At 39.0% G+C, this 10,889-nt stretch overlaps 1 long non-coding RNA gene across 1 annotated transcript; it reads right to left on the bottom strand.

The window, feature by feature from the left end:
- Positions 1 to 531: 531 nt before the first annotated feature.
- LOC104986519 lies at positions 532 to 10,647 on the bottom strand. The gene is made up of 4 exons (XR_825045.1): positions 10,183 to 10,647; positions 8,655 to 8,781; positions 4,924 to 4,960; positions 532 to 2,846 (listed from the first exon to the last, which is right to left on the bottom strand). It is a non-coding gene; the product is annotated as an uncharacterized LOC104986519 (long non-coding RNA).
- Positions 10,648 to 10,889: the final 242 nt, after the last annotated feature.

Here is a 10,889-nt window from a genome sequence, read left to right as displayed (position 1 = left end):
ATGTGAAAATTAAATTTAAATGGAAATAAGCATAAGGGGATGTTCCCAAATAAATGAATGACAAGTCAAACCGCTTGGAATTTCTGCCTTGGGATTCTAACACTAAAAGTGATAGGCAGATAAAACATGGCAAGATCTTAAATTTTCAGTCTGAAAAGATCAAGGAGCTTCTTCGGGCCCTGTGGGTGTCTATGGCAGAGATCTAGGAGAAAAATTTCTAAGGCACTTCTAAGAGAAAAACCACACATTCACTCTTCCTATGTTGTTTTTAATTAAGTAATCACTTGTCATCACCCAGACCCTTTATGGGTTCCTTGATAGTTTGTTATCTTTCTGCCATCTTCCTCATTACAAATCACTGATACAGAGTTGATCCTACCCTGAAAACCAGGGTCCCAATCCCTGCTGGAACCACTCTTGACACGTCCAGAGTGATGCTACACACTACGCTGGCTGTGACCTGAGCTTATCCAAAGTCTTCATTTCTTTCTGTGAGGAGGAGGGTGGACAGGGAAACGTTGTGATCATACTTAAATCAATTTCTTTATTACAAAAAAATGGAGAAAATGATTCAAACAGTTATAGAAGCACATAAAAGGAAAAAGTGAAACTCTTGACTATTTGCCCCTGTGGAATAACCATATTAACTTTGGAATATGCTTCTGGAATATTTTACAGTAAAAGAAAAAAATAGTATTAACTATACTATTTTAGAATCTTTTTCTTTTTATTAGCAATATAGATTTCTCCTTTGACAAGTAACACAGCTCTGTGAAACTAGGGATTTTGTCTGTTTCCTTCACTACTATATTTCTAGGAACTAAATCACTGTCTGGCACAAACTAGGTGCCAAAAAATGTTCACTGAATGAATGAATGAGATCCTCCTTCCTGTCAGATCAGTCAGAAGTTCCATGGGGTCAGGGATGTGTCTATTCGGTCCCTGTGATCCCAGCACCAGAGTCCCTGGCACAAGGTAAGCACTTAGTATCTGTTGAACTAGCAAAACAACTCAATGATGAAACCACCTAATTTTTTTTTAACTGTTCCAGTGTGTTGGCAATACCATAATAACCATCTATTCCCCAATTCATGGAAAAAGTGTCTCACAAATACTGTTGCAAGAGTTGTTCTTATATATATATATCCTTGTTTAAAGATTTTTTTAGGATAAGAATCCCTTTTGTGGGACAATCATTGACCTGGTTTAAATGTGTTCTGAAATCTCTTCCCTCTAGAATTTCATAAACTAAAAACACTTAAGATTAATTATTCAGCTTGTTTAAAAGCCACTGCCTTGAACTTTGCAAAATGATCTCCCTTTCAAATCTCCAGTAGAAAACCAATGCTTCCCAATCCTATCTAGATGCAGCCTGAACACTGTAACAAACAGGCTGCCTGCATCCTTGGTGACCAACATCTCCTGCATGCAACACAGTAGCACTTTAGTCATCACCCGGAGAAGGCCGTTTTCAGGCAGGTCTCTACTGTTGATTCATCCAGCAGAAAAGAGAAAGAAAACAGGAGAGTAATAGACTTCCAGGGCCTGAGCTGGAAGAAGATGCTAAGAAAATAAGAGCTGGACAAGACCAGAAACAGAGGATTAAGAGTATTTTTTAGTTCCCCACAAGTGAAGGTACAGAGCTCTATCTGAATTCTCCAATGGAAAAGTTTTTCCAGAAATTTGCCTTTCTGCTTGTTTAATTTTTTCACTCCAAAGATATTAAGTAAATCTCTATTATGTGTCAGAGTTGAGCCATAACTGAGGAGGAAAAAACAAGCAAGATGGACCTACTGTCCACCATCTTGGCACTGAAGCTTAAGGACCATTGTTGAAGCATGAAGGGATCTGACTCTGACAAATAAAGATGGCTAGAGACCCTCACCTACTTTCCACCAGGGAACAGAATTTGTGTCCCAGTCCTGCTTCTTCTTTTATGAAAAACACTGCTCCATTTCTCTCCATGAATGGAGAAGTCGGTTAGAGATCTTCCCCTTTGAGTACCCTCCAAGCAAAACTGGTCAATACACACTGAGCGTACTTCCTTTTTCTCCAGGAGCATCTGCCACACCACAGGCCTTGCTGGCCCATCTTCTTAACTGAGGCCAAGGAGAGCTGTGCATTGGCACTTACTGTTGCAGAGTCAACATTCAAAGAAGTATAAACCTTGAGGCTTTGAGGGAATCAAGACCATCTAGTCCTACTCCAGTAGTTTCCTAACCCCTTCTATGGATCACAGAGCTCTTTGAGAATCAGTGACCCTTTAGACTTCCTGTATTGAAAAAGACACACATATGTCTCAGCACATAATTTCCCCTGTATTTTCAGGAGTTTCATGGACACACCATGTAATCGAATATCTAGAATTCCAGAGATCCCATATCAAGAATTCTTACTCTCTATAAAAGCCCAATGGAGCTCTAATGTCCCAATTAGCAGTCTCTGAGTTGGGTGGATGGAACACAGAGGCAATGTAGTGCCTGTGTATTACCACACAGGTCCCAGCTCAATCCTCGAGTGAGCTAGTTATCTTTAAAATATGGAAAAACTCTGCTCGGTGGCCAAGGGCAGAATTTCTCAAATCAGTCAGCTGAGCCATCTCATGTTTTCAAAGAAGACAACACCAAGCCCCTAGATGAAGTGGTTGAATCTGGTGACGTTGAAAGGTGACAGCAGCCCAGAGTTGTTAGGATTGATGCCCACTGTTGACGGAGCAGTAACACTCATATGGATCCTCCACTTCATATATGTTTTCCTCAATGATATAGATGTTTTCCACTGGGTGCATCCCCTCTGCTGCTGTATTTGCCAACCCTGAAGGAGAAAGGTTGGCCAAAGTGATGAGGCTGTGGAAATAAAGCATTGTAGTTGAGTTAAGCACTTTCTGGACAACGTGTAATAGAATTGAGAGAATGGGCTTTGCTGAAGAGTTAGCAACCAAGGAAGTATATGATCCTTGATCAGGTCCTGACTAGGAAGGGAAAACATAAAATAGCAATGAAATAATCTGGGGAATACTCTGTACAAATTCAAATTAATCTGGAATTTCTTAGGTATAAAAGTGGAATTGTGTTATCTAAGAGAATATACTTATTCTGAGGAAGTGCAGACTAAAGTGTTTATGTGAAGTGTCAAGATGTCTGAAACACCTGTACAAATGGTTCAGAAAAAAAACAAAATTGTATACGTAAAGAGAGAAACAAAGTAAATGTGACAAAATATCAAATAACATGCTCAAATTGCACTGTTATTTCAATTATTATGTGGGTTTAAACAATTCCGAAAAGTAAAAGGAATGTGTTATGGATCCAGTGAGACTTGAGTTTGAATTCTACCTCTGTTGCTTACCATCCATAAGATCTAGGCTAAGTTGGATTTGCCTTTTCCATTTATTCATTCAAGTACTATTTAGTGTGTTACACACTGAGCCCACGCATCAAGAGATACTACAGTGAACAAAACACAAAAAGCTCCTGGAGGCTGTATATTAGTAAACTCAGGGTGTTAGGGTCCTCATCTATACAATAGGAATAAGTACTCTTCTCTCACAGGGCTGCTGTAAGGAACATTTATCCATGCAATCCTCAAATATTTATGAAGTGTGTACTAAGATTCAGGTGTGCACTAGGGGATACAGTTATTAATGTGGCTGATAACTTTCTAATTTTCTACGGAGTTTACATTTATAGGTAGAGATAAAACATTAACCCAATAATTTCATAAAGAATCTCAGGGATGGCGGAGCCTGCTGGGCTGCCATCTATGGGGTCGCACAGAGTTGGACACGACTGAAGTGACTTGGCAGCAGCAGGAGCAGCAGTAGTACAGATAAATGTAAATATTACCTATTGATATTACAACATTTCAGGTTTCAGCTCTAATAAATGCTGCTTATATATCATATAGAGCCATGATGATTAAATGTTTTATTTGGTCTTATTTTACTTTTTTACTGCAGACTATTTTGTCTTCATAACTAACTATACCATCTAGTGTGTGTGAATGCTAAGTCACTTCAGTTGTGTCCAACTCTTTATGATCCTAGGGACTGTAGCCTTCCAGGCTCCTCTGTCCATGGGATTCTCCAGGCAAGAGTGGGTTGCCATGCCCTCTTCTAAGGGATCTTCCCAACCCACGGAGTGAACCTGCATCTCTTATGTCTCCTGCACTGGCAGGCAGGTTCTTCACCACTAACACCACCTAGACTTAGTCTAAAATTATTAGTGGTTCAGATAGTATTCAGTGGACAGAATCATTTTTTTCTTAAAATATATTTCATTCTGCCCATGTCCCAAATGTCACAGAAACCCAGTAAAAGTTATATAAGCTTTGTGTGTGTGTAGTGTAATTAGGAATGGAGACTAATTCTGCAATAGGACAGACAAGCAGTTTTCAACTCTGTTTGTATATTACAATTACCTAGAAAGTTTTTAGAACAATAAGGGCTTCCCTGGTGGCTCAGATAGTAAAGAATCCACCTGCAATGCAAGAGACCCGAGTTTGATCCCTGAGTAGGGAAGATCCACTGGAGAAAGGAATTGCCACCCACTCCAGTATTCCTTCCTGGAGAATTCCATGGACAGAGGAGCCTGGCGGGCTACAGTTCACGGGGTCACAAAGAGTCGGACACAACTGAGCAACTAACTCTTTCACTTTTTCACTATGCTGAGACCTCATCCCCAAAGATTCTAAAGTATTTGCTCTGGGATAGACAAATATGTTTAAGTACCCTAGGTGATTCTAACAGGCAATCAGAGTTCAGAAGAACCAGGCTGAGTTATGAAAAGCTCTGAGAGTAGACGCTGAGCTTCTCGTTCACTTCTGTAACCAGCGGCCACCTAGAGCCTGGGTGGAGTAGGTGCTCAATCAGCTGACGGCTCACTCAAGATCCCCACCTTCTCCTACCCTACTCATGATTCTTACCTTGAATTTTGTATCTTCTCTTTTCTATCAGAATACCCTAAGTAGAAAGGCAAACGAAAGTCCACTTAAAATGATTTAATAAAATAAATGAGATAAAAAACAAAACACGCTAATGGGAGGCAAAGATTGTTTAGGGAAATCTGGTCTACCGGTTAAGATTGAATTACATCAAACCACTGATGTGTGTCTTGGTATATTACATAAACTGTGGTAGAAAGTAATAAAGATGTATTTTCATATTTAACAAATATAGGGAGTGCCTACTACATATCTGGTAGTATGCTAAAGCACCAGGGACACAAAAATGAATTATGAGCCCTGACATCATTAGGCTTGTCTTCCAGTGGGGAGACATTTAAGAAAAAAAAATAAGAAATAGAAAAAATAAAACAATTTCAAACTTGATGTGACAGAAAGAAAAGTACTGCAGCAAAATGGATTAACCTAGAGATTATCATACTGAGTGAAATAAGACAGAGAAAAACAAATATGGTATCATTTATATGTGAAAGCTAAAAACATTAAATAGCTTTATTTACAAAACAGAAACAGACTCACAGACATAGAAAACAAACTTATGGTTGCCAAAGGGTAGAGAGGAGCAGAGATTAATTAGGAGTATGGAATGAACAGATACATACCACTAAGATGATCTTTAAGCTCAGTTCTGAAAGAAGAGAATGAGTCAGCCAAATGAAGAACCAGGGTGAGCATTCTGGATTGAGTAAAGCCCTGGTAAAGATGGTGATAAGTGCCTGAAACTGAAAGCATGACTGGAATAAAAGAGTGGTACAAGATAAGGTCTGAAATGGATGCTGGGCTAGATACTATAGGACCCTTGAAGCCATAATCAGGAGCTTGGGTTTTATCCTAAGATATAAGAAATAATTGAAGGCCAGAAAAATGATATAACTGGGTTTCAAGAAAATCACTTTGGTTGCTATGAGGAGAATGAACTAAAAGGAGGTATGAAAAAAAGAGCAGGTAAGGCATGAACTGCCTCAGCGTAAGGTAGTGACAGAGAGGCACAGAATCATGAATGGATTTTAGATATGTTTTGGGGAAAGTGCAAGAAGTGAAACTGGATTGTGTGTATTTGGGATTGTGTGTTAGGAGTGAAGAAGGAGAGAATTCAAGGAGGGCTTCTAGCTCAGGCAACCACTTGGATGGTAGGGAAACACTATGATGAAGACCCAGCAAGGTGGGGTAGGGTTTTAAAAAGGTGGAATATAGACTCCAGAGCTCCTTTTTGGACACGGTAAGGTGGGAGACAAATAAGTAGAGATAACACCTGAACAGCTGGACAGTCAGTACCAACACCCTTGAGGGCTGAAGATAGAAACTAAGGATGACATTTAAGTCTATGGAAATATAGGTTATCATCATCCAGAGGGTATGGAGAGAGGAAAAACACCAGCTCTGGGGAATCTCAACACCTAAAGATCATGCTGAAGGAGAGAAAATTATAAAAATGACTGAAAAGGAGTGGCCAAAGTGAGAGTGGTCTTTCAGAAGTCAAGAGAAGGAAGACTTTTTTGGAATGAGTGAGGGTCAACAGTTGAATATTACTGAAAGATGGATGTATTGCAATGAAGACAGAGGTATCTACTGGGTTTATCAAAATGGAGATCACTGAGCTTGAACTAAAATTACTTCCATGGCAATTCAGGTGTAGAAGCTAAATGGGGCTGGGGGTGTTTGAAGAGTACAGAGGAATGAAATGTAGGAATAACTAATCTGAAATATGCCTGTGAAGGAGAGGAGAGAAATGGGAGTGGCGGGAGAGAAATGTGTGAACTAGATCTTATTTTTACACTAATAAAAAAAGCATAAATAGGAATGGAGAAAGAGATGATTTTGGAGAAAGCAATCAAAGGAAGAAGGAAGTCATGGCTATGCCAAAGTAGTTGAAACAGGCTTTTAATACTTCATTAGTGCAGTGAGAAGGGAGGGAGGTTTGAGAAGCAGTGAAATATGTGATGCTCATCTCAGACACTGCACTAGGAAGAAACAAGATTGCTGCACATTTCTGAGTGCCAATTTATGGCTTTGATGTCATGATTAAAAACCTGTTACCCTCGTTGTGTGACTTTCGCTAGCAGCTTCTAGGGAAAAGACTGCAAATTGTACACAACTTTCCCATCTATTCTTCTACGTAGTCATTTTTTTAATATAAATTTATTTATTTTAATTGGAGGCTAATTACTCTACAATATTGTATTGGTTTTGCCATATATCAACATGAATCCGCCATGGGTATACACATGTTCCCCATCCTGAACCCCCCTCCCTACTCCCTCCCCATACCATTTTGGCAGTTATCATATGTGTGTACAAAACACGACTTCTCCCACTCTTCATCAATCTCTTTCCATACCCTTTTACCCAAACCATAACAGTCCCCAATATCCAGGCCTTGGCAGAACACAAAAAGTGGGTGTTATCATTACTCCTTATCAGCCTGTAGATTCCATATTCATGTGGTCAATTCCCAAACTCCACTGCTACCTCTCCATAAACTCGGGTAAGTGGGAGTGAGTAGCTTCTTCCTCTGAACAATTCATTTACCATTAATGGCAGAATAACAAAAAGGTAAGCAGCATAGCCCAGGTTTCAAATCCTCTATCAATTAACAGTGTCACGTTGGACTAAAAGTTACTTAACCTTTCAACACAATGGCTCTCCAACTGGTAAATGAGAACAATATTAGTACTTTTCTCAACAGGGTAATTATGAGGACTTAATGCACATAAAGCACTTGGAAGCTTTAAGCCACACAGGATGAGCAGCTCATCCCAGTTTTCCCTGGACTGTCCCAGTTTTAGCCCTGAAAACCCACATATTCAGACCCCCTACCCCGCTTCAGTCCTGGGAAATTTCGGAATGGTTTGTAATGCTACACACAGTCTATGTTTACAGATGAGTAAGAAAGGCTACTAAAATAATAGAGGTATAAGGCCTTGGCCTCTGCCCCAAAGAGAAGAGAATATATCACAATTATTAAAGTATGTGAGGCTTTCAGAGTGATGGAAGTGTTTGGTCATTGATTGTGGTGATGGTTTCCTGAGTGAAATCATCTACAAAAATTCATTAAGTTGGACACATTTTACATAGACAGTGTATCACATATAAATTATACTTATTTTTTAAAAATAAACATAATCAACTTAGAAGTAAAAAGTTTGCTGAGTGCCACAATGGAGGAAAATTACAAATGCTGCAACCTTGACCATGACCCAATGTTAAAGGAACCTGCTGCCCCTCTTTAAAGAACCACACGTAAGAGATACATAAGATAGAAAATGCATAGAAGGAAGTGATTGCTAATTCATGAATTTAAAATATTTATGCTCTTTACAAAATAAGAAAATAGGTACTAGAATCAACCTGCCTGAATCTGAATTCCAGCTTTGCCACTTACCGATTCTGAAACCTTGAGAAAACCTTGAAAGTTTACTGTCTCTAAGTGTTACTCTCCTCTGCTGTAAAAAAATGGGGATAACAGTACTACCTACCTTATAAGATGGTGATGATGATAAATATAAAAACATGCTTGTTACACGGTAAGCACTGAATAAAAACAAGCTATTATTAATCCTGTGATTTGAAAGGACTGAAGAGTATTGATTCTAATCAATATAACCTAATAATTATAATGTCTAGGTTTGGGTTGGTTCCTATATTAACAGTTCCTTATCAGAGGGACAGAGAAGCACCATCAGATGACTTACATTTGAGAATTAGACCACCAGAGATAAGAATCAGAGCCAGCCCAGCAAAGACTCCTGCTCCTATGTAGAGGCCTGTTCTGGTGGTGGCACCCATGTCTTGTAATTCAGTAGCCAGTGTGGATATTTCCTATGGAAACGCAAACAGAATTACAGCAAATGGCCAGAAACCCATTGTCTGCCCAGGTAATCTCACGACTTATGCATCAGAACAGCCCTTTCACAGTATCCCAGGAAAGCAGGGACCCTGAAGTAACTCACAATCTGTCCCCTTCTAGACAAGCTTCAAACCACCCAAATAAAGAGATTAGCTCAAGTTTTGACTTAGCAAGAGAATAAGATATGCTTGTCTGTGCTGTGGGTGGAGAAGTAGCCTTATTAAATGGACTCCCAATTTCCCCAACAAAAATGAACATTAAAGTGGAACCCTATTTATATAAGATTCCCTCATGTTTCCAGGGAGTTTCAGAGAGGTCTAAATTTGGTGTTGTACCATGAAACCCCAATTTCCACAGAAAGATAGTGATTTAAAAGCTAGGAATTTGCAGCCTGACAGTCTTGGGTTCAAATCCCAGTTCTGTCACCAAACAGCAGAGTCATCTTGTAAAGTTATCAGGAAAATCAAGTGACAAAAACCAGAAAACTTGGCACAGAGCCTGGTACAGGATAAATGTTCAATCAGCGATAGCTTTTATTGCTATTGCTCTGCATCCTGCTTCTAAACTTTCAGTTCATGTTCCCCCTTTAAAAAGAGCAACAGTGAACACTTTTAAAACAACATTAAGCAATTAAGTTCTCCATTTATTCAACACACATTTACTGCAAGTGCACTGTGCAAATGCGCCCTGAGCAGTGTGGCACAAAGAGGTATTTAAAAGGCAGTCCTAGATTGCAAAGACCGCAGGACAAACACAAAATACTTGAGAGTGAGTCAGACTGTGTCAAATGAATGCAGACTCCCGGGTATGTCCTCAAACAATTTCCCAGTCACTGCTATCAGATTGTTTTCTAGTGGTTTTCCCTTGCATTCTGAGAAGGTGGGAGATATTAAAATGGTGGTTGATTGAAATACAGCTTTGTTTTTGGTTAGATATGTAAGTTCTTACCTTAGAATATTCCTGACTGGTGTCTTGTCATAAATAAATAAATTTAAACAAACAAACAATCTTTCTCACTAGGGTAGAAATGTTAACAAGGAAAAACACTACTCTCAGGAGATGCAGGGTGTCTGAACCCTCCACAGTGGTATACAGTTGTGAAATTTCAGGATAAGAACAAAATGCTAGTGAGTCTTCCTTTTGGCACACCTACTATGTGCCAGGCACTTTTATATGCATCATCTCACTCCATCCTTACAACAGGCCTCTGCAATTACAATTGTCATCAGCAACATGTTATAGTCAAGGAACCCAAAGACAAGGGAGATTAGGTATTTTTCCCCAAGGAAAGAGTGGACAGGAAGGAAGTCTAAAGCCATACTTTTTTTTCTTTGAGTTGAGCACGAGCTGAGTTCACACACACAGTTACTTACCGTCTGATTTTTATCATGGAGGGTCTTCAGTGTCCGTGTCTCTACCACAAAGAAGAAAAATAGCCAAAACAGTTAGGAATGCTCTTTTATATGAGGTTTGTTGTTTTTTTTTTAAGCTGCCTATAATTCTACTTGAAATTAATTCTACTTCATACTCTTCACAATAATTAACTGAGAAATCAACGGAATTTATTGAACACTTACAAATCAACTCTAGGATGATGTTTTTTCACCCAGATAACAAACCGAACTACCTATGTTCTATGAAATGGAGACTTCTTCTGGGAAGACATATTTGAATATGTAGTTTGTTGTGTCCATAGGACCTAAAACGGTCTGCAAAATTCTAACAGCATTGACGATACACAAGCAGGCATTATAATTAGACTTTTTTTAGATCACATGACTGCTCTTCAATATTTATTTTGTTCATTTTTTAATTGACGTATAGTTGATTTACAATGTTGTGTTAGTTTCAGGTATACAGTAAAGTGATTCAGAATATATATAGTCTTTTTCAGATTCTTTTCCCTTACAGGTTATTACAACTTACTGAGTATAGTTCCCTGTGCTATACAGTAGATCTTTGTTGGTTATCTATTGTATATATCTGTGTGCTCAGTCGCTCAGTCATGTTCAACTCTTTGAGACCCCATGGACTGTAGCCTGCCAGGCTTCTCTGTTCATGGAACTTTTCCAGGCAAGAA

The sequence above is a fragment of the Bison bison genome, unplaced genomic scaffold (assembly GCF_000754665.1).
Source record: "Bison bison bison isolate TAMUID 2011002044 unplaced genomic scaffold, Bison_UMD1.0 scf7180017864072, whole genome shotgun sequence".
Lineage (NCBI taxonomy): Eukaryota > Metazoa > Chordata > Mammalia > Artiodactyla > Bovidae > Bison > Bison bison.
Note: the sequence above shows the minus strand (reverse complement) of the source record. Positions and strands in the feature narration are given on the sequence as shown.